This window comes from Phocoena sinus, chromosome 1 (genome assembly GCF_008692025.1).
Source record: "Phocoena sinus isolate mPhoSin1 chromosome 1, mPhoSin1.pri, whole genome shotgun sequence".
Classification (NCBI taxonomy): Eukaryota; Metazoa; Chordata; class Mammalia; order Artiodactyla; family Phocoenidae; genus Phocoena; species Phocoena sinus.
The window spans coordinates 84,517,835-84,543,506 of record NC_045763.1 but is presented as its reverse complement, the minus strand read 5'-3'; the positions used below and the strand labels follow the sequence as shown (position 1 = coordinate 84,543,506).

Below are 25,672 nucleotides of genomic sequence, written 5' to 3'. Positions count from 1 at the left end.
TGAGCACTTGAAAATTATCAATATTCCTTTACATTTAGGAACACTTTGAGTGCTCTGAGTGGATTAACGAGAGGGAGTAAAGAGCTAGGTAAATATGTAAAGTCCATTCTGCAGTTAGTTTTCCAGAGGGATGCTCAGTTATATAAGGAAGGGAGCAAAGGTTAGAGAGCTAGAGTCCAGGTGATTCTACCCGGAAGTTTTTCCCAGAGCAGTGGGGAAGAAGAAGAATGCCTTACTCTCTGGACTGGCTGGAAATGCCCTGGCCTGGCGCTTCTCTGGCGTGAGGAGTGTCACCATCCCTCCCTGCTGTTCCCCTTCCCACCCTTGCCCTTTCATAATTCCCAAGGAACCTGAAGCCCTCAAGCCAGGCAGGCTCACTGAGGCTCTGTGTATCTCCCACGATCTTCTCTGACACATGGAAGAAGAAGGAATATTTCTGAGTTCGATGATTTGCTTCTAGTTCATTTAAGGGTCAACAGCCAAAGGTGGAAAAGGGATGTAAAGACTAGATCCAGGTGAGGCAGTGGCGACGGCGGCAGCGAGAGGATGAACAACAAGTTCGACGCATTGAAAGATGACGACAGTGGGGACCATGATCAGAACGAAGAAAACAGCACACAGAAAGATGGTGAGAAGGAAAAAACGGAACGAGACTAGGCTCAGAGCAGCAGCAAGAGGAAGGCTGTTGTCCCTGGGCCAGCAGAGCACCCCCTGCAGTATAACTACACTCTCTGGTATTCCAGGAGAACCCCTGGCCGTCCCAGCAGCTCACAGAGCTACGAACAGAATATCAAACAGATTGGCATCTTTGCCTCTGTGGAGCAGTTCTGGAGGTTTTACAGCCACATGGTACGGCCCGGGGACCTGACAGGCCGCAGTGACTTCCATCTCTTCAAAGAAGAATTAAACCCATGTGGGAGGATGATGCAAATAAAAATAGTGGCAAGTGGATTATTCGGCCGTGGAAGGGCTTGGCATCCCGTTGCTGGGAGACTCTCATCCTGACCATGTTGGGGGAACAGTCCATGGTTGGGGAGGAGATCTGTGGGGCTGTGGTCTCTGTCCGGTTTCAGCAGGACATTATTTCAATATGGAATAAGAATGACAGCGACCAAGCCACCACAGCCCGCATCCGAGATACACTTCGGCGAGTGCTCAACCTACCTCCCAACACCATTATGGAATATAAAACCCACACCGACAGCATCGAGGGTAATTCAAGCTTTCGAAATACAAAAATCACATTGTGAAAGTACACAAGCTGGCAATAATCCTTTTCTGTACGTGTGTTTGTCCGGAACGGATGGGAGGTCTCCGGCTGGCCCTTCCGTCTGCTCACTGAGGGGACGTCCCTGAGCCTCGTGCTCCCCTTTTGCACTCATTCCTGGAGGACGGATTCCGCTAGACACCCTACAGCATCGCTGACTTTATAAAGCGGAAAAAATGGAAAACGTGACTTTGCAATAGACAAACTTTTTTTTAATGGGGTTCTGTGGCGGGAGTTCAGCCTTTCCTTGTGCTATGTGCTGTCCATATGCCTCCCGGGCACCCTGTCGTGCTCTCCTCTGCTGTACGAAGGGTGTCGTGACCGCGTGTACAGGCCAGAGCTGTCGACTGAGCGTGATCAGTATTATGAATGTCTGTGCATCCAGGAAAAGCTTTTCGTTGGAGAGTCCCGGAATAGCTATCAATGCTGTCTTCTAGATCTGCCATTAAATTATTGGGACACTTTGTTTAAAAAAAAAAAAAAGACTAGATCTAAACATTGTTAAGGTAGAAAACTGGTACTTTGAGAGTCTGCATGTCTGCATTCAAGGGTAGAAATGGAAATTTACCTTTGGGGCACCCTAGTCATTTTTGAAGAAACGGTTAGGTGGCCCTTCCTCCATGATGCTGCCCAGTATAGCAGCAGGTGACCTTGTTTTCCCCTTTTGGAATACCTGGGAGGTGCATTTTGTTCATTGCTGTATCTGTAGCACCAAGAGCTGTGCCTGGTGCAAAACAGATAACTATCTGTGGGAATGAATGAATGTGTGGTCAGTGGAGGTAATTCTCTTAGGCCGCCAAGGTGTGAGGGCTGGGAAGCACGTCTGAGAACCCTGCTGGGGAGCTTGACATGCACTTTTTGAGAAGTTATATAATTAATAGTGACCGGAAGGAGTTGAAATAGCACTCTTGGCACCACAGTTACCTTAGGCACTTATGGCTTGACTTGAGGCCCTTGCAGTCTGTCACACTGTTTCCATTGAAAATGCATCTGAGTCCCAAGAATTGGCTTATAAGTGACCTTGGGAAATACAAACCAATCTTAGTGGAAACCTGCCTGAAACTGTGGTTCAGCTGTGGCTGTTTAGTAATATGTCCACAAATAAGGCACTGCTGGGAAAGCCACTGGCCTTTATTCTTGTGCTTTGTTCCTAGCAGGAAGCGTTGGTGTAGCATCAGGAATGTAGACTTGGACTTCGTCGACCACTTGGCAGCGGTGACATTTTCCTAAGTGTCCCAAGAAGACCAGAGGATCTTAAATGGGCCAGGGAGAGGTCCTTCCAGGTATGTTAATATCGTAGATGCTCTGGCTGAGCAGGGTGTGACTCAGAAACATCCGAGTGGCCACCAGCAGTCACGAGTTTCAGTAAGATGCAGATGAACCAGAGAAAATCAGGGTGACATCACAGAAGATCCTAAGGTTTGACATGAGGCTGGTTGATCAGCTCTGAGAGATGGCTGGCCTATCACACACAGCAAATAGCATTATTGCATAATGATGCAGGTTTGAAGGGACATTCTCCATGTAGGCTCATTTAGGCACCCCAGCTTGTTCTCCTGGAGGTTGGGGTTTGTGAGAGGCAGGCAGTCTCAGATGGCATCTGTGCTGAGGCCACAGATATCCAGGCAGAAGCCTGGCACCTTGTTCTTCTGCATGAGGACCCTGGGGCCTCAGGGGAAGGTGGAGAGTCTAAGGCCTTCTGGCCATAAGACAGTGCCACCCTGCTGATGGAGGGGCTGATATCAGCTCGGAGAGAAATCCAGACTGACTGCTCAGATGTACTTCCTGGAACATGAAGAAGGGGCTAGCAGGTCTTGGCAGGGCATAAGGACAGTGTTGTAATATACTAAGCAAGAGAGAGATTTTTAAGTAGTAGGAGAGGTTATGCAATCTCCACCAGGATGTGGGGAATCAAGGTAGGGTGAGGGGCAGCACTGACCTCTTCAATAAAGGCAGTATCAGTGGTCACTGTGTCCCTGATTAGGGGCTCCTCTGCTAGTGTCCGGTTGCAGTGACACTTGTAGCCTCTTGTGTGGGGAGGGAGAAAGCCATGAAGGGCATTAACCAGCCTGAGCAGAAAGATGACACTGGGTTAGCTTCGTTTTCAGGTTGGCTCTGCTCGAGCGGTGACAAAGATAAGCACTGGTAATGCCAAGTTCATATCCCACCAGCTTGTTACCAAAGTGGGAAGAATTTTTCCCTTTCTCAGGAGGACCAGTGACAGTTCCAAGGCTGGTGGTGCTCACTGGCTCAGCATGAGTCAGGTAGTATGACAGTGACCTTGATCAGCTAGGCCAGGGGCAGGTAACTACTCTCAAGCCCTTGGCCTGAGACTGGGGGAGAAGTGGTTCTCCAAGAAAAACTGAGTTCCCTTCATCTAAGAAAAGGCGATGAGTGCTGAGCAGCAAAAAAGTCACATTTCCACACATTCTGACTTGAAATGTGTGACTGGGTGTGAGTCAAAGCCAGAATTTCAATGAAGAACCGGTTACCTAAGGTCTTCATGCAGCTGCAGTGTGCCTAGAAAGTGAAGGGGTTTCCCTGACCTTCTCTAGAATGTTTCTTAAGAAGTAAAGTATGCTCAAGCATGTAGCACTGGAAACTAATCACGTGACTAACAAACAAATGGACTGGAAACTGGGGGAAGGGCAGGCAGGAAAATAAGAGAGAAGGCTCATATCCTTTCAACAAATAGGCAGCATTACTTAGAATAAAGGAGGAAATGAGGCAAGAATTGAAATAATGAAGTGGTGGTTTTTTTGGCAAAAAAAATGGTGCAACATCTGTGTTAATATTTAGTCTAAAGAAAACCCCAGTAATTTCCATTATTGTGATGTTATTAGATGACAGCGACATTTTTTTATTTCTTCCTTATCATTTTCTAAGTTATGAGTTAATCTAATCTGGCACTCAGGTCCTTCTCCATCAGGTAAAGTCCCTCTCATTCTTCAGTGGTTCCTCTTCGAAGGTACCACTCGTGTACCTTCTTTCCAGATTCACGTAGGGGGAGATCCTTTTTCTCTCTTTCTTGTCAGCTTTTCTGCTTTTGTACATACCACTAAGATAGCACTTGTCATGTTGCACTGTGGTTTTTCATTTGTTCAGAAAGTTCTTTCGGGCAAGCCAGACTTGAGGTACATCATTTGACTTCTCTGAAAGTCAAAGGGGGAATAACAGTTCCTTCCACAGAGAGGTGCTGTGAGAATTCAATTAAAGAAGCTGATGCATGAAAAGCACATAGCATGATATCTGGCACATGGTGAGAGCTCAGTAAATATTAGTGCATTTTAGTATTAATTCTCGTTGAAATAATAGTTATTATTATTGATATGTATTTTACCAGATGATGAGTTCCTAGAGGACAGCGGCTGTTCTGAGGTCATAGTAGATACTCTATATATGTGGAAAGAAAAAAAGACAGGGAAAGGAGGGGAGGATAGGGGAAGAGAGGGAGAGGTAGAGGGGAAAGAGGGAGGAAATAATAATGGGAACAACTAAGAAGGGAGCACTGCCAGGTTTGTCCAGTGAAGAAGGATCTTGAGAACGTTTGTTTTATAGATGAGGAAATGTAGGGGCCAAGAAAAGTTAAGGAGCAGGTCTAAGACCACGAAGTGGGGCTGGAATACAGGCTGTCTCCCGGGGTTACTCGTCACAGCCCCTGCTGTTACCGGATCAGCTTTTTGTCCTCTCCATTTTCCTTAGCAATGGCACGGCATCCACACTGCTTGATAAACCTCAGCTGACCTCTGCCACTGGGAGAACAGGGCATTTCCTATCCACCCCCAGATGCAGACTGAGGAAAACGTAGGTACTTGGTGGGAATTTTTCAATGTCTCCTGTGAAAACCAGAAGACAGCCATTAAGTAGTAACACGGTCCTGGCCTTAATGTGGTTGGCTCCAAGTGATCAAATCCTACCTGCACCCATACTGAGGATCACTGACTCTGATTGCAAGTGATGAAGCAGTTAAAGAAATACAGTGTATGTCCTTCTTGAATATAGGTTTGGACTGAACTGCCTACAAGGATTACTGCCTTCCTTGGGAAATGGGCTTGCGCTTAGCTGATATAAGAGCCTAGACAGGGTATCTGCAGCTCCTTCTAGAGGGAGTATCAGAAAAGAAACCCATTCCTGTGTTTGGGTGGATCCGGTTCCTTAGAAGTGAGTGAAAACTGATATAGAGACTTGCAGGGGATGCTTAAGAGGGGATGTAGGAATGAACTTGAGAAAAAAGAGCCACACTGGGTATTGTAAGGTCTGTAATATATTTTAAAATATTTCATCACAGGCAATGTGCTCTCATGCATGTAGTTTACGTTATACTCTAGGTACAATCATTGCCCTAATCGGGAATTCACACCCTAAGGTGGCAATCCAGCATTCTAATTAGGAGGGCTGTATTCCAGAAGCAGCTACTATAAGAGCTTCCACGATCTTTATCTCTGATCAATAGCAGTTGCTTTACCAGTTGACATAGAAATAGGTTTCCATTGATGAAAGCAGTGGCTTTTTAATTGGCATAATGGATGCTACCAGTGGGGTTTCAATAGTGAGATTGCTAGTTGTAAAGATATGTGGATTGTCTAAAATATTTTAGAATAGCCCTTGCTTGAAAAGAGTATAAAAAACCAGATAGTTCGGTAGCTCTTGGTGAGCTTCCTGTGTCCAAATTTGAATGTAGAAGATTCTGGTTGCTCGATAATTATTGTAAGATTAATTGAATTCTGCTCCTAGAATATTGTCACATTTTCTGACATGATGATGTGTTGTTAGGAGCTATAGCAGCTTTGCCTTGACTATGAAGGACGAAAGCCAACATGTTGAATGTTATTAGTTATGTAATGCTACCTAACAAATTACCCCGAAATTTAGTGGCTTAAAACAACAACAATCATTTATTACTTTCCAGTGGGTTCTGTGAGCCAGGAATTTGGGAGAGGTTCTGGCTTTGGTGTTTCTCATGAGGTTGCAATTAATGTTGGCTAGAGCTGTAATTATCCAAAGGCTTGCCTGGGGCTGGAGGACCCACTTCCAAGATGCCTCACTCATATGGCTGGGATAGTGCTGTCTGCTGGAGGGGAGGCTCAGTTCCTCCCCATGTCAGCTTCTCCGTGTGGCCTGAGCTTCCTCACAACATGGTTCCCAGACAAGCATCCTGAAAGAGAGAGCACCAAGGGGAAGCTGAATCCTTTCTGTGACCTAGCCTCATATAGCATCACTTCTGCCTTACTCTGTGGATTGGGATGGTCATAATCCCCTGCCTAGATCTGGAGAAATATATAGGTGTGGCCATCTGTGTGAAATACAACCTTCTGCACTGTCTTAGTCTACTTTGGCTGCCATAACAAATACCATAGGCTGGGTGACTTAAACACTTAAGAAATATTTATTTCTTCCAGTTCTGGAGGCTGGAAGTCCAAGATCAGGGTGCTACCATGGTCACGTCCTTGGTGAGGGCCCTATTCCTGGTTATGCCCTCAAATGGTCTTTCCTTGGTAGGTGCACAAAGAGAGAAAGATCCCATGCCTCCCCCTCTTTCTTATTTTTTATTTATTTATTTATTTTTTTGTGGTATGTGGGCCTCTCACTGTTGTGGCCTCTCCCGCTGCGGAGCACAGATTCCGGACGCGCAGGCTCAGCGGCCATGGCTCACGGGCCCAGCCGCTCCGCGGCATGTGGGATCTTCCCGGACCGGGGCACAAACCCGTGTCCCCTGCATCGGCAGGCGGACTCTCAACCACTGCGCCACCAAGGAAGCTCTCCCCCTCTTTTTATAAGGGCATTAATCCCATCACGAGAGCCCCACATTGGGGGTTATGGTTTCAACTTATGAATTTTAGCGGAACACAAACATTCAGTCCATAACATACATTAAAGATAATGTAAAGAGGAAAGAGAAAAAACCTAGGTCCTTGATACCATAATTGTGCTGCTGAAATAATAAACCTTAGAAACATTTCTGAATGTCTTGTTTCATAATATAGTACATTTTCTTTATTGATTTATTCTATTATTGTAGCTGAAACTGTATTACTTGGTATAAAAGCCAGAGCAAAAGAATTGGGTTCAGATTCTCCCAAAGCTGCTTAGATGATATGGCTTCAACCAAAGTATTTAATCCAATTCATTTATGCAACAGATGTTTATCAATGGCCTTCAATGTGCCAGCCAGGTACCAGGTACTGTTTAAGACACTAGGGATGCAATATAGTGAGTAAATAGAAATCCCTGTCACCATGGAGCTAACAGTCTCCTCTGTGTTCTGTGGGTGTCCGTGTGTGAGGGTGGTGGTGGAATGTGATGGCAAGTGAGAAACCAGATGAATAATTAAACTGACGTGAGTGGCGAGGAGTACAATGGAGAAAAATAGAGCGGGGAAGGAGGATAGAGTGGCGGGGGAAGTCCTCCTCCAAAAAGTGACATCTGCGTAAAGACTTGAAGGAGGTGAGGAAGTGAAGCATGTGCAAAGGCCCATGTGGGAACAGACGTGTGTGTGTTAGGAGCATGGAGGAGCCAGTGGGACCCGGGGACTGAGGACCGTAGGAAATGAGGACGGAAAGGTTATGGAGGGGGCAGCAAATTGTATAGTGATATGGGAAGCCATCTGAGCTTTTGATTAGAGAGTTAATGTGATCTGACACACTTTAACAGGATCGCTTTAGCTGCTGTGTCGAGGATTAGATTGAAGAGGGGCAGGCGTGGAAGCAGGGTGACTACTTGGGAAGCTCTTGAAATAACTCATGTGAGGAACGATGGTGAAAACTTGATAGCAATGGAGGTGGTAAGAAGAGGTCAGATTCTGGACATGTTTTGTTAGAATTTTTTGACAGATTGGAAGTGGGCTACAAGAGACAGAGAGGTGGCAAGGGTGACTCCAAGGTTTTGGGACTGGGCAGCGTGAAGAACAGTGTTTTAGGTTTCTATTGCTGCATAGTAAGCCAATCTTAGTGGGATAAACAATAGCGGCATGAATTTTGCTCCCAAATCTGCAATTTGACCTGGGCTCTGAGGCAACAGTTTGTCTCTGCTCACTTGAGTCAGCTGAGGCAGCTTGAAGTTGGGGGCTGAAATCATCTGAAAGTTTGCCTGGTCACATGTGCAGTGATTGGTGCTGGTTGTGAGCCGAGGTTGGGTCATCCCTGTGTGGCTTTTCCATGTGGTTGCTTGGCTTCCTCACAACATAGTGGCTGGGTTGCAAAGGTCCAAGGGTGAGTGTCCCCCAAAAAGAGAGCAAGCCAGGTAGAAGCTGTATCAACTTTTATGACCTCGCCATGGAAGTCTGTGTCACTTCTGCCACATATATTGCATCAAGGCGGTTACAAAGTTCTGCCAAGAGTCAGACAGAGGGAAACAGACTCCCTCTCTTGATGGGGGAGTAGCCAGAGCACGCAGGAGTAGATATATTGTCGCAGGATTTGGTTTTGGAAAATAAATTTCGCCACGGATGGGGTGGCCATTTATTTGACATAAAGAAAACTATAGAAGGAGCAGGTTGGGGTGCTTTGAGATCAGGAGCTGATATCAGGAGTTTGAGATAAGTTTGTTTGACATGCCCCTTGGACTTCCAAATGGAGAAGTCAGGCAGGTAGGTGGATATGTGAATTTAGAGGTCAGGGGTTGTCACCAATGTATAGTTAATATTTAAAATCAGAAAGCCAGATAATATGACCAAAGAAGTGAGTGTAGACAGAAAAGAATGTGATCCAAGAATCGAGTTCTAGGACACCCGACATTTAGCAGTGAAGGAAAAGTGGGGCAAATGAGACTGATAGGGATAGGCCAGAGATGTAGCGTGGCGTCCTGGAAGCCGCGTGAGAAAAGCGCTGAAGGAGGGGGCAATGAACCAGATTTTTCAGTTTTGAAGATTGTGATTCCGTGATGGGAAGCACCTGAAAAGGTGTTTGTGTTCCTAACTCAGGCTGTTAGGCTCCATCAATCCAAATTCTTCTCTCTTCTGCTGGTTCGGAAGCTTCTGGAGGGCAGAGATGTTAGCTTTGGTCATCTCTGGACCCTCTAAGGTCCTGTCATGATGTTCTCCACACAATAAATACCTAATAATTGAGGGTGAACAGACATTAGCAACAAAGGGGTACTATATAAGTTAAATTCCCTTAAAAGGGCAGTTATAAGCTTGAGGAATTAGTCGATTCTCATTATTCATGGCAGTTATGTTCTATAAAGTTGTTGTGAACATCGAATTAGTGAATACTGAAACATCACTCCTGGTAGAAATACAGGGTTAGATTCCTGCGAGCCTCTGATCACAAGTTTCGTCATCCAAGCAATATATAACCATCTATTATGTGTTTCTGTTTAAAGACACCTTATTTACGATATACTGCTGAGTCATTAATATTAAGCTCATGGTCAACAACAGCACTATACCTCATGCCTGAACAAAGCTTATCTAACACATATTTTCTCCATCACAGCCTGTCTTCTGATTAGGAACACTAGACGGCACTTCAGCACGTGCTTGGGAGTTACCTTAAACAATGGAATCACCAAAAAAAGGCACGAAAACGTGAAAAACGTGACACTAAATAGACTGTGAAAAGAAGGCTTGTTTACAGTGAGAGAGCATAGAGCAGCCCCCTGTTCTGTACCCCTCTCCTTGCTCAGACCTTAGCTAGAGATACGTGCATTGGGTGACTCAGCTTTTCTTCTCCTCTGCGCGTGTCTGCTAATGACCGCGGAAGGACAGAGCGTATTCATTTTGCGATTACAAATAAATTTTAGCGAGTACGCAAATTTGAGAATACGGAATCTGAATGATGAGCATAACTGTATCTAACTTGCCTTAAACTGAACGTAAAGGGCCAAAGAAGAAGGGTTTTACAGCTTTTTCTCTGTACATGCATTTGGAAGAGGCCATAACTTCAGTATTTTTTTTTAAATTTCAAGATGTCATCAATACTTTGGGGCTTAACACCTTGCACAAATAACTGAAATTATAGCTTACTCTGATCTCATTAGTTTGAAATCAGATTTTATTACTTTGAAAACGCCTTACCATTTCTGAGTCTATCCTCTTTGGTTAGCATGTTCTTCCTACAGTCCCATAAATCAGATGGTCTGAGCAGGTTTTTCTATTTGGACACTGAGGTCATTGAACAGAACATAAGTTGGGGTACCCCTTTAACACTCTTGGGGAAGACAGACTTCTGCAGTGTGTTTCAGGGTCTAATTATTTGCTCTGGGCCATAGCTGAGTCCACCTAGAATCCCGCCACAGTACAAAGGTGTTTGTACAGGCTCTCAACATTGTGTCAGTGGCAATTTACAGAAATTTCCTGGAAGATTTAAAAGCCCATAAGTAGGCCAGGTAGGTGGAAGTTGGGAAAAGCACAAACTAAATAATAGTACTCATGGAGATTGATCCAAAGCAGCACTAGATCACTGAGGAGGGGTGACCACGTCCCTCCTGAAGACACTATGAAAGAAAACAACTTCCCGTGAAGGAAAACAGACCACATTTGGCTGTAAGGGAGAAAAACATCTTGATCTTTTGGTTTTAATAAGCAATTTCCTAAATAGCTAAATTAAGTTAAATTTAAGAAGAAAATTAAAAATAAAATGAACAGAAATATGAACCCTAATGTCCTTTAAAAATGCCTTTATAATTTTCCAAGGAACAGTTTTCTGTTTCGTTAAGGAAAAGCAAATTTGTCATCTTTTCTGGCAGCCTCAAACTATTTGGTTTCTAATTCCTAAAGGAGTCATTTAGCTCATTGAAGAGTAAACCCAGCTCCCCCACCAAACACCCACTGCCTGCTTGGAGCTTGGGAATCCCTCTGGGGAGGCTCAAGGGCATGGCTCTGTGTCCAGTCCCTGCTGGACACTGCTGCATAGCAAGTTCAAGACAAGCCAAGGGGCTCCAGGAGAGAGGGCAGCACCAATCTTGCCATTAGGGTGGTCAGCTTTCCTCTGCCTCTTCTCTTTCCCTAAAATATTAAGTCTTCCTGCCAAGATAATGTCCCGGCTTGTGCAGATGCAAGAAACAGGGCGGAAAGCTACTCCACTTCGTTTTGCCTGGAAGTTAACCTTGGACTCTCAAAGGAGCACTTAGAATTCTGTGGAAGCAACACCCCCCAAATACAGCAACCCCATCATTCTGGACGGCAGATTGCTGTTGGCCTCAGCTTTCCCAGCCACAAAGTATTGGGAAAGAGTCTTTGAGGAAAAGGTGGTCACAAAGCCTATCCACTTTTCTCAGGCCGGTGGACCAGGCAGATTAAGGAGGAGGCCCCAGGAGCGGTAGGGACATTTCCTAGGATACTGGTTTTGAAAGAGTACTAAAACCCAAGTGGAATAAACTAGAAATGTGACGTCAGTTACCTCGGGCTTTCACTTACAGCTTTTCAGTGGAAGTGAGAAGTTCCTTGTTGCAAGGAAGGGTCTTCTCAATGAAGCATTCAGTTTTGTAATGCCTCCACGCAGGCAGCGGGGCACAACTGCAGGCCGGCCTCAGCCTCCCCCTGCTTGGGTCCACAGGTCAAGACTGGAGTCACATTTCCGTCAGCTGACCTGTGAAGCTAAATAATGCATGGCTCCTAAGATGCTGTTTCCTGGAAATGAGGGTTTTAAAAACTCTTTTATTGCCTAAACGATAAGCTCTTTAACATACCTCATAAACAGTCTAGCTTAGAAAATTGCCCACAATAAGTGTAAGTAGCCATTCTCTTGTTTTGAATGTGAAGAAAGAACTATATGATTTTTATTCATAGAATTTTCTAACCTTCACTGTGTTGAACAAAATCTGCTTTCAAGGAGAATGACATTATTGCTGTCTTGGGAGCCGCTGTGTCTGTCGGGCCCTAGTGGTTTGACTTGCTTGGTTAATGGTTCTTTCCCTGTCCTCAGCGGCTAGGGATGGACCACTGACAGCAGAACATCCGGTCTCCAAGAGCCAAGTGTTATGGTGAGTGTTTTCTTGCTCTCAAGTGAGGGTGACCAACTATTGTGGTCTTTCCCGGATGGAGGGTTTTCAGTTTTAAAACCAGGAGAGCCCCAGACAAGTCAGTCATGTTATTTCTGGCCAACTCGTGTCGAGGGAAGCAGCAGAGTAAGGGTTTGCCACGTGTGGGCTCTGGAGCCGACCACCTGGATTAGGGCCTGTCTCCATCATTTCACTTGCCATGTAACCATGGGTAAGTGACTTAACCTCCCTGCTCTTCAGTTTTTCACACCTAAAAATAACATCTACCTCTTAGGGCTGTAGTGGAGCCAAAGTAAGATAATGTATGTAGAGTGCCTCTCAGTGTGCTGTGCACGTAGGAAGTGCTCATAAATAGTAGCTGCTGCTGCTGCTGTTGTATGTATTATTATCTGATGGTATAACGGCAATAGTTGGTGGGGCAATCGTGTGGGAAAAATAGCAACTGATAGATCTGATGTCAACCCAGAGCTAGCCAGAAGTGATCAAATAACATTCATGAACGCTTAAGAAGGGGGGTAAGTGGGATTATGCTCTTCCTTTTGGAAACTGTTTATCAAAATGAATTTTAACTTGAAAAGTTTGGGTGTCTATAGGGACAAATTTCCACGATCTGGAAAATCCAGGCAGATGGATTTTTTGGATAAGGGAGGCGCAACTCTGTGTGCAGGCTCAAAGCTCTGCAGGGAGGGAGCCTGTTGTTCATCAGCCCCTCTGGGGCACGGTATCAGGCTGCAGCCCCTTGGCATGTGTTATGGAAAACCTGAGCTGGGGCTCCAGACACATGTGTTTTAGATCAGTATTAATAGAGTCTGCTTCTGAAACTCTTATTTCCTGTCAGTAAATTTTCGCTGAGTCATTTGAGCTCATGCATCTTCTGAGACAGTGGTCACATGACCAGGTGAAACTTGTGGGCCCACTGCTTGCCTGTGGGCACATATTTTTGCAAACTTGATCGACTTATATTCCTTCACAGATCACACACTGCATGCCCTGCATTGACTTAGGGGCCTGGAGCTTACTGGAAGGGGTAGGATCCAGCTTTGTCCACAAAGAGATTGCTTTCTAGCCGGAGGACAGGTCCATATTCAAGAACTACCAGGTGAATCTTAAAGAGTTTTCTAAACTATAAACAGAAGTATAAACCGTGTGACCGTTAAGTACAGAGTAATACCTTCTGACTGGGAAGGATCGCAAAGGAAGGCACATTGAGTTAGGCTTTGGAAGAAAAATAGAATAAGTAGGACTTTGAAAAGCTGAGAAAGGGAAAGAAAGTTTGGGCAGAGGGCGTGAGGAAGCTATAAAATGTATACAGGTTCAGGGCATCATGCCAGGCTGTCGGCATGCTTTATTGGACCATAGGAAGCCCAAAGGCAGTTTCACGGGAGATCAGTTGGGCCAGCTAGTGGAAGAGGTGGACTGGGTGTGAGACTACAGAGTTTGTGCTTTCTTTCATATGCAAGGAGGGAGGGAAGGCAGTCAAGAAAAAGAGCGGTATGATCATGGCTAGGTCTTAGAAAAAGGAATTGGTCAAGGAGGGAGTCTGTCGGCAGTTCTATGCAGGATGCAGGAAGACAGGAGAGAGCAGAGGTATTAGCTACAAAATGCAGGTCAGAGTTGTTGAGGCCCTGAACTTTGGAAGTGCCAGAGAGAATGGAAGGGAGGGAAGAAAAGTGACTAAGGAAACACTTGTGAGGTGGAAAGAGAAGATTTATCTACACTTATCTACATCCAACTCCAGTGTGGGAATTGGGCAGGGTGGGAACAAATGGGAATGGAAGAGGGAAGAGGAGAACAACCTGGATGACAGGTGGTGAAGATGAGGGAAATGGGGTTGTTTAGCTCAGAAAGAAGGTTGCCAGCACCTTAATGAGAGTGTGAAAGAGACCAATGACAGCTGTTCCCTGATCTCTTCAGAAAATGGGTCAAGTTAAGGTCTGAAGAGTGTGGAGGAGAGGTAAGAAAGAATTTTCAAGTGGGGACCCAACAGCAGGAGATGTTTTACTGTGAGCTCCAATCTTGCATCACTGCCTGGAGATGGGGAGATACGCCTCCTTCCATCCCCCTTACTAAAAACCCAGCTCAGTCCCTCCTTGGTCAGTTGTTTCCTCCTAACCCAGAAGAGTCAGCATCGCTGTTGCACAAAGCAACGGACATGGATTCACCACTGGAAATAGCTGTGCTAAATTCCTTTGTTAATTTAAAATAAGCATACTGAATGTAGCAGGAATAAGCGGGTTTGGGTTGTAGAACTATCAAGGACAAATCTCTAGAGGTGATTGGTAACAGAATGTCACTTAAAACAGCTTTGCCAGAAAAAAGGGTGTATTGGTAGGTTATGGGGGCATCTCGGGTCATCCAAGACAGAAAGTGACTGAGACTTACTGAGTCCTGAGAGCCCTGCTTTGTTTCCTGCTTCTGCCTCTCTCTCAATCAGCTGCCTTTTCTCTCTGCAGGCTGACCTTGACTGTTTCAGCCACCCCACAGCACCCAAATGGTCTGTGCTCAGTGCAGGGGGCCAGAGACAGCCAGATCTTGTCTTTCTATCCCAGTTCCAACTGCCTGTGGTCTCTGACCCAGCCTGATGAGCAAAAGGTCCTACAGCACAAGCATAGCTGCTGAAAAGTGTGCATTGCTGTGGACAGGGTGGCAGTTCTCAGGGAAGGGGTCATGGGCCAGTCACCTCCTAACATCTCTTTAAAAATCATGACAGGATAAAACCTCAAATCTTCTCTGCTGGCAGAATATTTGAAATGTAGAGACCAGGAATATATTAACCAACATAAAGAACATCTAACAAAAAATTATTTAGAAAAGTCACCATTCAGAGTTATAGAATCATATTATGCAAATAAATTATCTATTAAGGGGACAAAGAAAACATTGACCAGCCAGCCTTTGGCATTCTTGAAACTCACAAGGAGTCAACCAGTCATCACTGTTCTGTGAACACGCAGGAACCACCACTTCCGAACCTTCTTCAAGCTTCAAGTTTATGGCAGCTTTGTTTTGATTATGTCACTTCCCTTCTCAGAAATCATACGTATTTGTGTTGCAAGTCACCATCAAACTTTTTAGCAAGGATTTCAAGGCCTGTACCATCACGTCTCATTACGCTCTAGTCCCTCCTATTTGTTTCGATTCTGTTTGCTTACCTCCTATTGTATCCAGTCTCAGTGGTTTCAAATCCATGTCGTATATTAGATTCCTGTGTCTCACCCCTGAAGATTCTGATTCTGGGTGTGTATATTTTTTAAAAGGGTTTTAAAAAATATATAATTGGCATACAATAAACTGTATATATTTACAGTATACAATTTGACAAGTTTTAACGTGTATATGCCTGTGAAACTACCACCAAAATCAAGACAATGAACGTATCCATCGTGCCCCAAACTTTTTCCATGCCCCTTTGTCACCTCTCCTTCCTGCCCTGCCCTTCCTTCTGCTCTGTCCCCAGGAAACAACCAGTCGGCTCTCAGTTACTATAGATTAGTTGTATTTCCAAGAATTTAATACAAATTCCAGCTCTTTCTCGTCTAGCTTCTTTTACTTTCTTTTTATAATGATTTTGAGATTCATCATGCTGTTGCATTTATCAATAGTTCATTCCTTTTTATTGCTGAGTAGTATTTAGCTGTGTGGATATACCACAGTATGTTTATGCATTCACCTGCTGATGGACTCAGATTGTTCCCAGGTCTTGGCTATTACAAATAAAACTGCTGTGTATGTTTGTGCACAAGTCTCTTATGGGCATATACTTTCATTTATCTTGGGTAAACATCTAGGAAGAGAATGACTGGGGAATATGGTAGTTATACATTTAACTTTATAAGAAACTTCCTAACTATTTTCCGAAATGGTTGTACCATTTTACATTTCACCAGCAGTATATGAGAGTTCTAGCTCTTATACATTCTTGCCAACATTTGATCAGTCCTTTTTTTTTTTTTTTTTTTTTTTTTTGCGGTACGCGGGCATCTCACTGTTGTGGCCTCTCCCGTTGCGGAGCGCAGGCTCTGGACGCGACGCGCAGGCTCAGGGGCCATGGCTCAACGGGCCCAGGCGCTCCGCAGCATGTGGGATCTTCCCGGACCGGGGAACGAACCCGCTTCCCCTGCATCGGCAGGTGGACTCTCAACCACTGCGCCAACAGGGAAGCCCCTGATCAGTCCTTTTAACCGTAAACATGCTAGTAGGTTTATAGTGATATCTCATTGTGGTTTTACTTTGCATTTCCCTAATGACTAATTATGTTGAATGTTTTTTCATATGTTTGTCATCTGTGTTGTTGTTGGGGGTTTTTTTGGTGAAGTTCCTGTTAAAATCTTTTGCTGAGTTTTAAAAATTGTGTTGTCTTCCTTTAATTGAGTTTTGAGAATTCCTTATATAGTGTAGATACAAGTCCTTTATCAGATATGTGATTCACAAATATTTTCTTCCAGCCTGTGGCTTATCTTTTTATTTTCTTAACAGTATCTTTTGAAGAGCTCCTAATTTTGTCTTTTAAGAGTTCTAAGTTTTAAGTATCGATCATTTGGTTTTTCTTTCATGGATCACACTTTTGATGTTATAAGAAACTTCTGCCCAACCAAAGGTCACAAAGGTTTTCTCCCCTAATTTTTTTTCTAGAAGTTTTACAGTTTCAGGTTTTTCATTTAGGCTTATGATCCGCTTTAAGTTAATTTTGGTTAGTTGTAAAAGTTATGTATTGAAGTTCAGGTTTTTTTGTGTGTATGTGTAATCAATTTGTTCTGGCACCATTTGTAGAAAAGACTATCTTTTCTCCATGAATTGTCTTTATGTTACACTTTTGTTGAAAATCAACTGACCATTACATGTGAGTCCATTTCTGAACTTTCTGTACTGCTCCATTGATCGAGTTGGCTATCTTTACACCAATACCACACTGTCTTGGATACTGCAGCTTTGTAATGTCTTAAAGTCAGGTAGTGTAAGTTCTCCAACTTTGATTTTCTTCTTCAGAGTTGAGCTGTTTTAGTTTATTTAGGTCTGTCATGGGCTGAGTGTTTAGAGGATTATGTCCCCAACAAAACTCATCTGTTGAAATCCTAACCCCAAGTATCTCAGAATATGAGTGTATTTGGAAGTAGGGCCTTTAAAGAAGTGATTACGGTGAAATGAGGTCATATGGGTTGGCCCTAATCCACTGTGACTGATGTTCTTATGAGAAGAGAAGAACACAGGTATAAATAGAGGGAAGACCCTGTGAACACATAGGGAGAACATGGCCATCTTCTACAGGCCAAGGAGAGAGACCCCAGAAGAAATAACCCTGCCTCTAGAACTGTGAAAAAATAAATTTCTCTTATTTAAGCCACCTAGTCTGTGGTATTTATTATGGCAGCCCTAGCAAACTAATATAAGGACCATCACATTTCCACATGGATTTTTAAATCAGTCTGTGATTTTCTAAAAAGTGCCTGCTGAGATTTGGATTAGGGTTGCATTGAATCTATAGATAAATTTGAGGAAGATTAATGAATTAGCAACACTGAGTCTACCAATCTATGAACACAGTTTATCTCTGTCTTTATTTAGATCTTCTTTAATTTTTATAAGCAGTGTTTTATAGTTTTTTGTGTGTGCCTTACCCAGCTTTTGTCAGATCTATCTCAAAGTGTTTAACATTTTTAATGTTATTATAAATAATATTGATTTTCATTTTAATACCTAATTCTTCACTGTGCATAAACAGATTTTTAAATGTTTTGTTTCTTTTTTGTTTGCGGTACGCGGACCTCTCACTGTTGTGGCCTCTCCCGCTGCGGAGCACAGGCTCCGGACGCACAGGCCCAGCGGCCATGGCTCACGGGCCTAGCTGCTCTGCGGCATGTGGGATCTTCCCGGACCGGGGCACGAACCCGTGTCCCCTGCATCGGCAGGTGGACTCTCAACAATTGCGCCACCAGGGAAGCCCAAATGTTTTGTTTCTTAATCAAACTTTTCATTTTGAGATAGTTGTAGGTTCACCTGCAGTTGTAAGAAATAATACAGAGAAACCCAGTGTATCTTTTATCCAGTTTCTCCCAATGGTAACATCTGTAGTACAATATCACAGTCAGGATATTGACCTCAATACAGTCAAGATATAGAATCATTGCATCACCATTCCATCACAGTAAGGATCTCTCTGTTGCCCTTTTATAGCCACACCTACCTCCTGCCTCACAACTCATCTCTGATCCCTGGCAACCACTAACTTGTTCTTCATTTCTATAGTTTTCTCATTTCAAGAATGTGTCATATGTATGGAATCACATAGTATATAATCTTTGAGACTGGCTTTTTTTTTCACACAGCATAATTTCTTGGAGATTTATACAAGCTGAGTATATCAATAGTTCATTCTGTTTTATTACTAAGTAGTATTCTACCCTATAGATACACCATAGTTTGTTTAACCATTCACTCTGTTGTTTCTTTTTATCCTTTTTTGTTTCAGTTTTATTGAGGTAAAGTTGACAAATAAAATTGTAAGCTATTTAAAGTGTACATTGTAATGATTTGCTATATGTATACATTGTGAAAGGATTCTTGCATTAAGCTAATTAACACATCCATCACCTCACATATTTATCTTTTTATAATTTATCTTTTTTTTGTTGTTGGCATTGGTGAGAACATTTAAGTTCTAAGCAAATTTCCATGATACAATACAGTGTTATCAACTATAGTCACCATGTTATACATTAGATCCTCAGACATTGTTTATCTTATTACTGAGAAGTTATTGAGTTGATCATAGTTTTTCTTTTGGAGTCTGTTAATATGAAGAATTACACTAATTAGTATTCAAATAGTAAACCATCCTGCATTCCTGAGGTAAACTCCATTTGGTCATAGTAGATTTTTTTCCAGTATATTCTAGGTTTTGACTTGTTAAATACTTGTTACTAATTTTTGCATCTATGACTATGAGGGTTATTGATCTGTAGTTTTCTTTTAAAATCTGTTTAGTTTTTATATCAAAGTAGTGGTGGCCTAATAGAATGAGTTGGGAAGATTTCCCTCTTCAATTTTCTGGAAGAGTTTGTGTAGAATTGGTATTATTTCTTCCTTAAATATTTGGTAGAATTTCCAGTAAAACCATCTCTTCCTGAAGGGGTTTTGTTTTTTTGTCTTTTTTTGGTTTTTTTTTTTTTTTATGGCAAGGTTTTTGAGTATAAATTTTATTTCTTTAATAGATATAGCAGTTATCTATATTTTCTTGAGTGAGATTTAGTAGTGTGTGTCTTTCAAAGTATTTGTCTATTTCATAGAAGTTGTTGAATTTATTGGCATAATGTTCATGTGCTCTTATTTCTTTAAATATCTATAGAATCTGTAGTTATACTGCTCTCTCATTTGTGACATTGACAATTTGTGTCTTCTTTTATCATTATCAGTCTGGCTAGAGTTTTTTCAATTTTACTGATCTTCTCGATGAACCAGCTTTGGGTTTCAGTGGTTTTCTTCCCATTGTTTTTCTTTTTGTTCCATTAATTTAAAAATATTATTAACTAAAGTCTATACTTTATTGAAATTTCTTTAGTTTTTACCGGTCTGATCTGCATGATAGCAGACCCAGGTGTTCAGACAGTCAAACATCTGCCACTTGGAGCAGGCAGGAACATATTCTGTGTGACTGCAGAGGGTCACCTCACACCCATTAGCTAAAGTTAGGGAGGCGCTTAGACTCGGTGGTAGCAAAACTGCCACTCCAGCCTGAACTGTCCAAAGATAAAGTGGCCTTCCTATGAAATTTACCCATGGTGATCTAGCTCCCAGCTTTCTCCCTGCTTCCTCTCCTGCTCACACTCCTGTCCCTTCCTCAATAATCTGCCAAATTGCTTGAAATTCTTGCCTTTAATAATGCTACTTACATGTCTCCAGAAATTCTGGTTAAAAGGAGCGAGTACCATGGGATGGATATCTCACTAACCTATTAGTACCCGTCTTAGCAGGAATGGCTTGATCACATAGGCTAGCTGAGAACCTAGATTCTAGGGTGGAGACAGAATGGGATCTAAGACAAGCAAATTTTGATGGAGAAGGAAGGAGAAGCAAAGGACCTGATGGGGCAGAGTCTAGGGAAGGAGACAGGGCAGACAGGGGCCCTATAGGGCAGATGTAAGAATCAAATAAGAGTGTGAACATAATGACTAATGTGTGCATTTTCTGCCTTACCGTATACAAAAGTATTAATGGGACGAGGATTTGGACTAGCTTCCCAGTCTCCTGAGAGCAGCATCGCGAAGACTTCTCCCACCTAGGGCTGCTGCTTAGGGCTGCTTCCTACTGATGAAGCAGGAAAACCACAGAAGTAAAACCTGCTGGCCCCAGGTGCAGCCTGTGCTCATTTCCAGGCCTCCCTCAGAGGCTTTGGAGTGGCAGGAAGCGTGCTGGGCTTGGAGTCAAAAGACTTGGCTGCAGGCCCAGCAATACCATGTACCCACTGAGAGATCTTGGGCCAACCTCAGTTTCCTCATTTGTCAGACTGTTACCAAATTAAGTCTTATGGACCCTACTCAGGCCCTAGCCTGGCCAAGGCTCTCTGCCTCGGTAGGGGAGGCTTCTTTTTCCTTTCGGGTTCGAGCAGCTGAATAACGACCTAACCTGAGATCAACACAGCACAAACTTCATTCAGTGGCCAAAGAATGGAGAAGCAGGACCTAAGTACACAGATCAACTTCTCACCCATGTGGTGAGAGGGATTTAATTTTACAGAGAGGAGGAGTGAGGCTAATGATGGGGAGGCATATGCATTAGTCTACCGGGGAAGGGACAGGGCTTTTTCCCAGGAAGCAGGGTGCCACCCCCTTTTATTCTTTTCTTAATGTCTGGTCTTGGCCACCAGTAGGTGTGTCATTTAATATGCTAATGTAGTAAATCAGTGTGCAATAAGACTCAAGGTCTGTTGGAGGTCAGATTTGTCGCCATCTTGGTCCCAGCTGGTGCCATCTGTTTTCTTTTTTCTTTTTTTGTGGTACGTGAGCCTCTCACTGTTGTGGCCTCTCCCGTTGAGGAGCACAGTCTCCGGACGCACAGGCTCAGTGGCCATGGCCCACGGGCCCAGCCGCTCCGCGGCATGTGGGATCTTCCCGGACCAGGGCACAAACCCGTGTCCCCTGCATCAGCAGGTGGACTCTCAACCACTGCACCACCAGGGAAGCCCCTGTTTTCTTTTTGTTTGTTTGTTTTGTAGCTTCCTTTTCTTAAAATCTCTGGACCCTTTAACTTAAAGACTTATGTTAACTCCTGCTAAAGGTGGGGCTTGGTGGGTTTTGAGCAAAACCTGGAGCAACTCTGGCGAAAAAATGACAGCAGGCTTCTGCATCCACCCCCTGGGTGACCTCACATACTCCTGTTATAGCAGCTACTGCTAATATACCAATATCTCCCAAATCCAGATCTCCAAGCCAGACCCCTCCTCTGAATTCATGAGGCCTGAATCCAAACTTCCCTGAACGTCTCTATTTGGGATTCACAGGCCCCTGGAGTTTAGCATCAATCTATATGCTCACCTTTCGTTCCACACCTGCACCCCCCTCCTAGTCACACTTAGGTGATGGACAGTGTCTCCCACCGATAGGCCCCCCCAGAGGAGGCTGGATGTTTGCCTTAGCTTCTCCCAGACCTCCCACATTCATCCAGTTACAAGTCCTGTATAGTCCTCTTAAATCTCTCTCTCTTTTTTTTTTTAAACATCTTTATTGGAGTATAATTGCTTTACAATGGTGTGTTAGTTTCTGCTGTATAACAAAGTGAATCAGCTATACCTATACATATATCCCCATATCCCCTCCCTCTTGCGTCTCCCTCCCACCCTCCCTATCCCATACGCTTAAATATCTCTTGAATCCATCCCTCCTCCCCAGCCCCACTGCCACTGCTCTGAATTGAAATCTCAGCGTCTGTCTCTCCCAGACCATGTCTGTATCCTCCTGCCTCACCCTCCGTCTGGCCACTGCTTAGAAAAGTTTACTTTTTCTAAACTACAAATCTCATCATGTGCCTCTTTTACTTCACACCCGTAGTGATTACCTGTTTATTCCCCTTAGGGTAAAAATCCAAACTCCTTAACATGTCCTGAAATAGAGTCCCCTGTGATCTGGCCCCTGAGTTCCTCTCTTGATTCCTTCCCTGCCCACCTTCCCTTACCCCATTTTACATTTTATCTCAAACCACATTCAACTACTCAGAATGCCACAAATGGGCCAGACTTGCTCTTTGATAACTTGAATGTCCTGCTCCCTTGCCTGGCATTCCTTTGGCCCCCTTCTTTTCCTGCCCAACCCCTATCCGCTCCCCCCCAATCAGGAGTGAGATCCGTATTCTCCCTCAGGAAGCCTCCCTGGTCCACCTGAGTTAGAATGCACTGTCTTGAGGCACCTCCTCCCAGACAGCTAGCATACTGAGTGGTGCTGCCTATTTCCCCCAGGGGTCTGTGAGCTCCTCTTGTGTGGGCAGTATGCCTCAGCCACCCCAGTCTCCCCAGTGCCTGCCATGGTGCCGAACCCTCCGTCAGTGCTTGTTGAATGAATGAGTGACTGAGTCTCCGTCACCTCACAGAGTATCTGTGAGAATTAAATGATGACATGTGAAAAGACTTTGCAAACTGTAAATGTGTTTGTTAGGGATATTCTGGACAGTCAAAAGATTTAGGGAGGAAATGAACAAGCTAGACAGGTCCCCTGGACAGTGAACAAAGAAAGATGTTGAGCTGCGATGTCCTAGGGAGTCAGGAGAATGCGAGGACAGCCCTGAATACAACACATGACCTGGGACTACTCGAGAAGGGAAATGACATCTTGAGGAATCACTCTAGGTCACGTATGTTCGGGGGGATCATTCTTGTACAGCTCTGGTCTGTTCATGTAGCACAGTCATTCCGATACATGCTCGGGCGGTGAGCAAATATATTTATAGCTTGAAACCAGAGATTCCTTGTGTTTATATGACGGAACACACAGACTTTTAGAACAACAAACACATGGTCCTCATTAAAGATGTAGATTAGATTTTGATGACACTTTGGCAGAGGTCCTGGGAATGTCCATATTCTCCTTGTCAGTGATGCCTTTCTTGGTGTGTGTGTGTGTGATAGAGGGGTGGGGGGGATGATAGCAAATGGGAAAGAAAGTACTGCTAGTTTTTGTGCGCGCTGCGCGAGACTCACTCTACTCTCTCCCACCCGCACTCCCCTCCCCTCAGAGCAGAGGTCAAAGCTAGACTGAAGTGGAGTCTCCTATTTCCCCCTAATAGTGAATACACGTCCCAGGCTTTCACACTCCATGGGCTACAGAGAGAGTGTCAGAGGGACAGAAATAGAGAGAAGGGGCCAGGAGAACCCAGAGTGCAGGCAGGGTGGGGATGGAGGTGTCTGGTCGTGGACATGTGGGTGTTTGTTGATTAATGGATGAACAAGGCCCTGTCACCTCATAGGGACATTGTAAAAGCTACACCCTTGATGACCTGGGTAGTGCCAGCATATTGGCAATGGCATTTGCCTTGAGGAAGACTAAGAAGGATGTGGGTAAAAGGAGGGGCTCCACATATCTGAGAAGGCAGGCAGATAGATCATTAGTTAATTAATTAACCATAGGTGTTTATTCAATATGGTTGTGAATTAAATTGTGGTCCTTGCCCAAATTTGTATGTTAAATAACCCCCAATGTGACTGTATTTGGAGATAAGAGCTTATAAGGAAATAATTAAGGTTAAAAGAGGTCATAAATGTGGGACCTTAATCAGATAGGACTGGTATTCTTTTTTTAAAAATAAATTTATTTGTTTATTTATTTTTGGTTGTGTTGGGTCTTTGTTGCTGCGTGCAGGCTTTCTCTGGTTGTGGCGAGCGGGGGGCTACTCTTCATCGCAGTGTGCGGGCTTCTCATTGTGGTGGCTTCTCTTGCTGCGGAGCACGGCTGTAGAGCACAGGCTCAGTAGTTGTGGCGCACGGGCTTTGTTGCTCCGCGGCATGTGGGATCTTCCCGGACCAGGGCTCGAACCTGTGTCTCCTGCATTGGCAGGCGGATCCTTAGCCACTGCGCCACCAGGGAAGCCCAGAACAGGTATTCTTATAAGAAAAGGAAGAGACAAGAGAGATTTCTTTTTCTCCACATATACATACAGAGAAAAAGTCGTATGAAGACACACGAAGAAGTTCTGCAAGCCAGGAAGAGAGCCCTCACCAAAAACAACTCGTGCTAGCACCTTCATTTTGGATTTCGAACCTCCAGAACTGGGACAAATAAATGTCTGCTGTTAAGCCTCCCAGCCTGTGTGTTCTGTTATGTCAGCCCCAGCAGACAAACAAATATCCATTGTGTGCAGAGTCCTTTGCCTTTGGGGCTTGCAAAAGAGGATCCCTTGCAGGGACCCATGGTTTCATAGGGATTTTCCTGTTTGAGTCCCATTCTTTGAGTCTCGTTAGGTAGCATTTCTTTCTGTGACACTATGGTTTAAGATACAATGTGGCTCTCTAGAAGTTTTGAGAGAAGGCACCCTTCATCCTTCATTAAAAGCCACTCCCTCCTGTTGCTCTTTCTTCCTCCTAAATTCAGAAGTTCGTGTACCTCTGCTGTAAATGGGAGAAGAGTCATTCTCAAACTCTTGCTGCACAGGCTTTCTGCCATAAATAGACTCACATCTCCAGTGGCCCCTGCCAGGCTGGGGGTGGGGGAACATGGGCTCTGAATTCCCCAGATCTTCCCAGTTTGCTGCATGAATGTAATAAAACTCCTTGTCTTACTTAAAATAAAATTCCTAAGAGGCACATATACGACTTCAAGTTTTCTCAGCATCATTGTGACTTTTCAAGGATTAATTTTCAGGAAGGGTTTGATGCATGCCGCCAAGTAAAATACTTTGTTCAAAGAGTGCTCAAGTTATTGAAATAAGCTGCCATGCGTATGGTTCTGAGCTGCAGGGGATGGAGAAAGTTCAGCTGATAGAAGCCAAGGTGAGAGCCCCTGGACTGCTGACAGAGTGGGCACTGGTACCTGCCAGTGTGTCCACCAGCTGCCACTCACAGAACCTTCCATCTCACGTTTATGTCCTGCTGGGAAGTGGAATATCGGGCAGGGCTGCCAGCCCGCCATGTTCCAGAGGACTGTTCTGGGCAAACAGAGGTGGCTCCAACCACAGGTCTCATGTGGGTCAACTATGAGAGCAGAGACATTGTGAGGGTCACAATTCAAGTAGGTGGCAGGATGGAGCCTGACTCTAGGAGAGAATACACAGTGTGGTGCAGCCTTTCCTCTTTGCCCTGAATTTCTCAATGAAGTGAGGAAGGAGGAGCAGGAGGGAAGTTGGAGAAAGAAGATTATCAAGACTTTTAAACAGACAGTTCTATTGTCGTGGATTAATAATTCATAAAGAGTTATGAGTGGGACTTCCCTGGCAGTCCAATGGTTAAGACTTTGCCTTCCAATGCACAGGGCGTGGGTTCAATCCCTGGAT

General features: G+C 44.2%; 1 pseudogene; it reads left to right on the top strand.

Annotated features, from left to right (window-relative positions):
• The first annotated feature begins 525 nt into the window (after positions 1-525).
• LOC116744188 lies at positions 526-1,250 on the top strand (annotated as a pseudogene).
• The last annotated feature ends 24,422 nt before the right edge of the window (positions 1,251-25,672 follow it).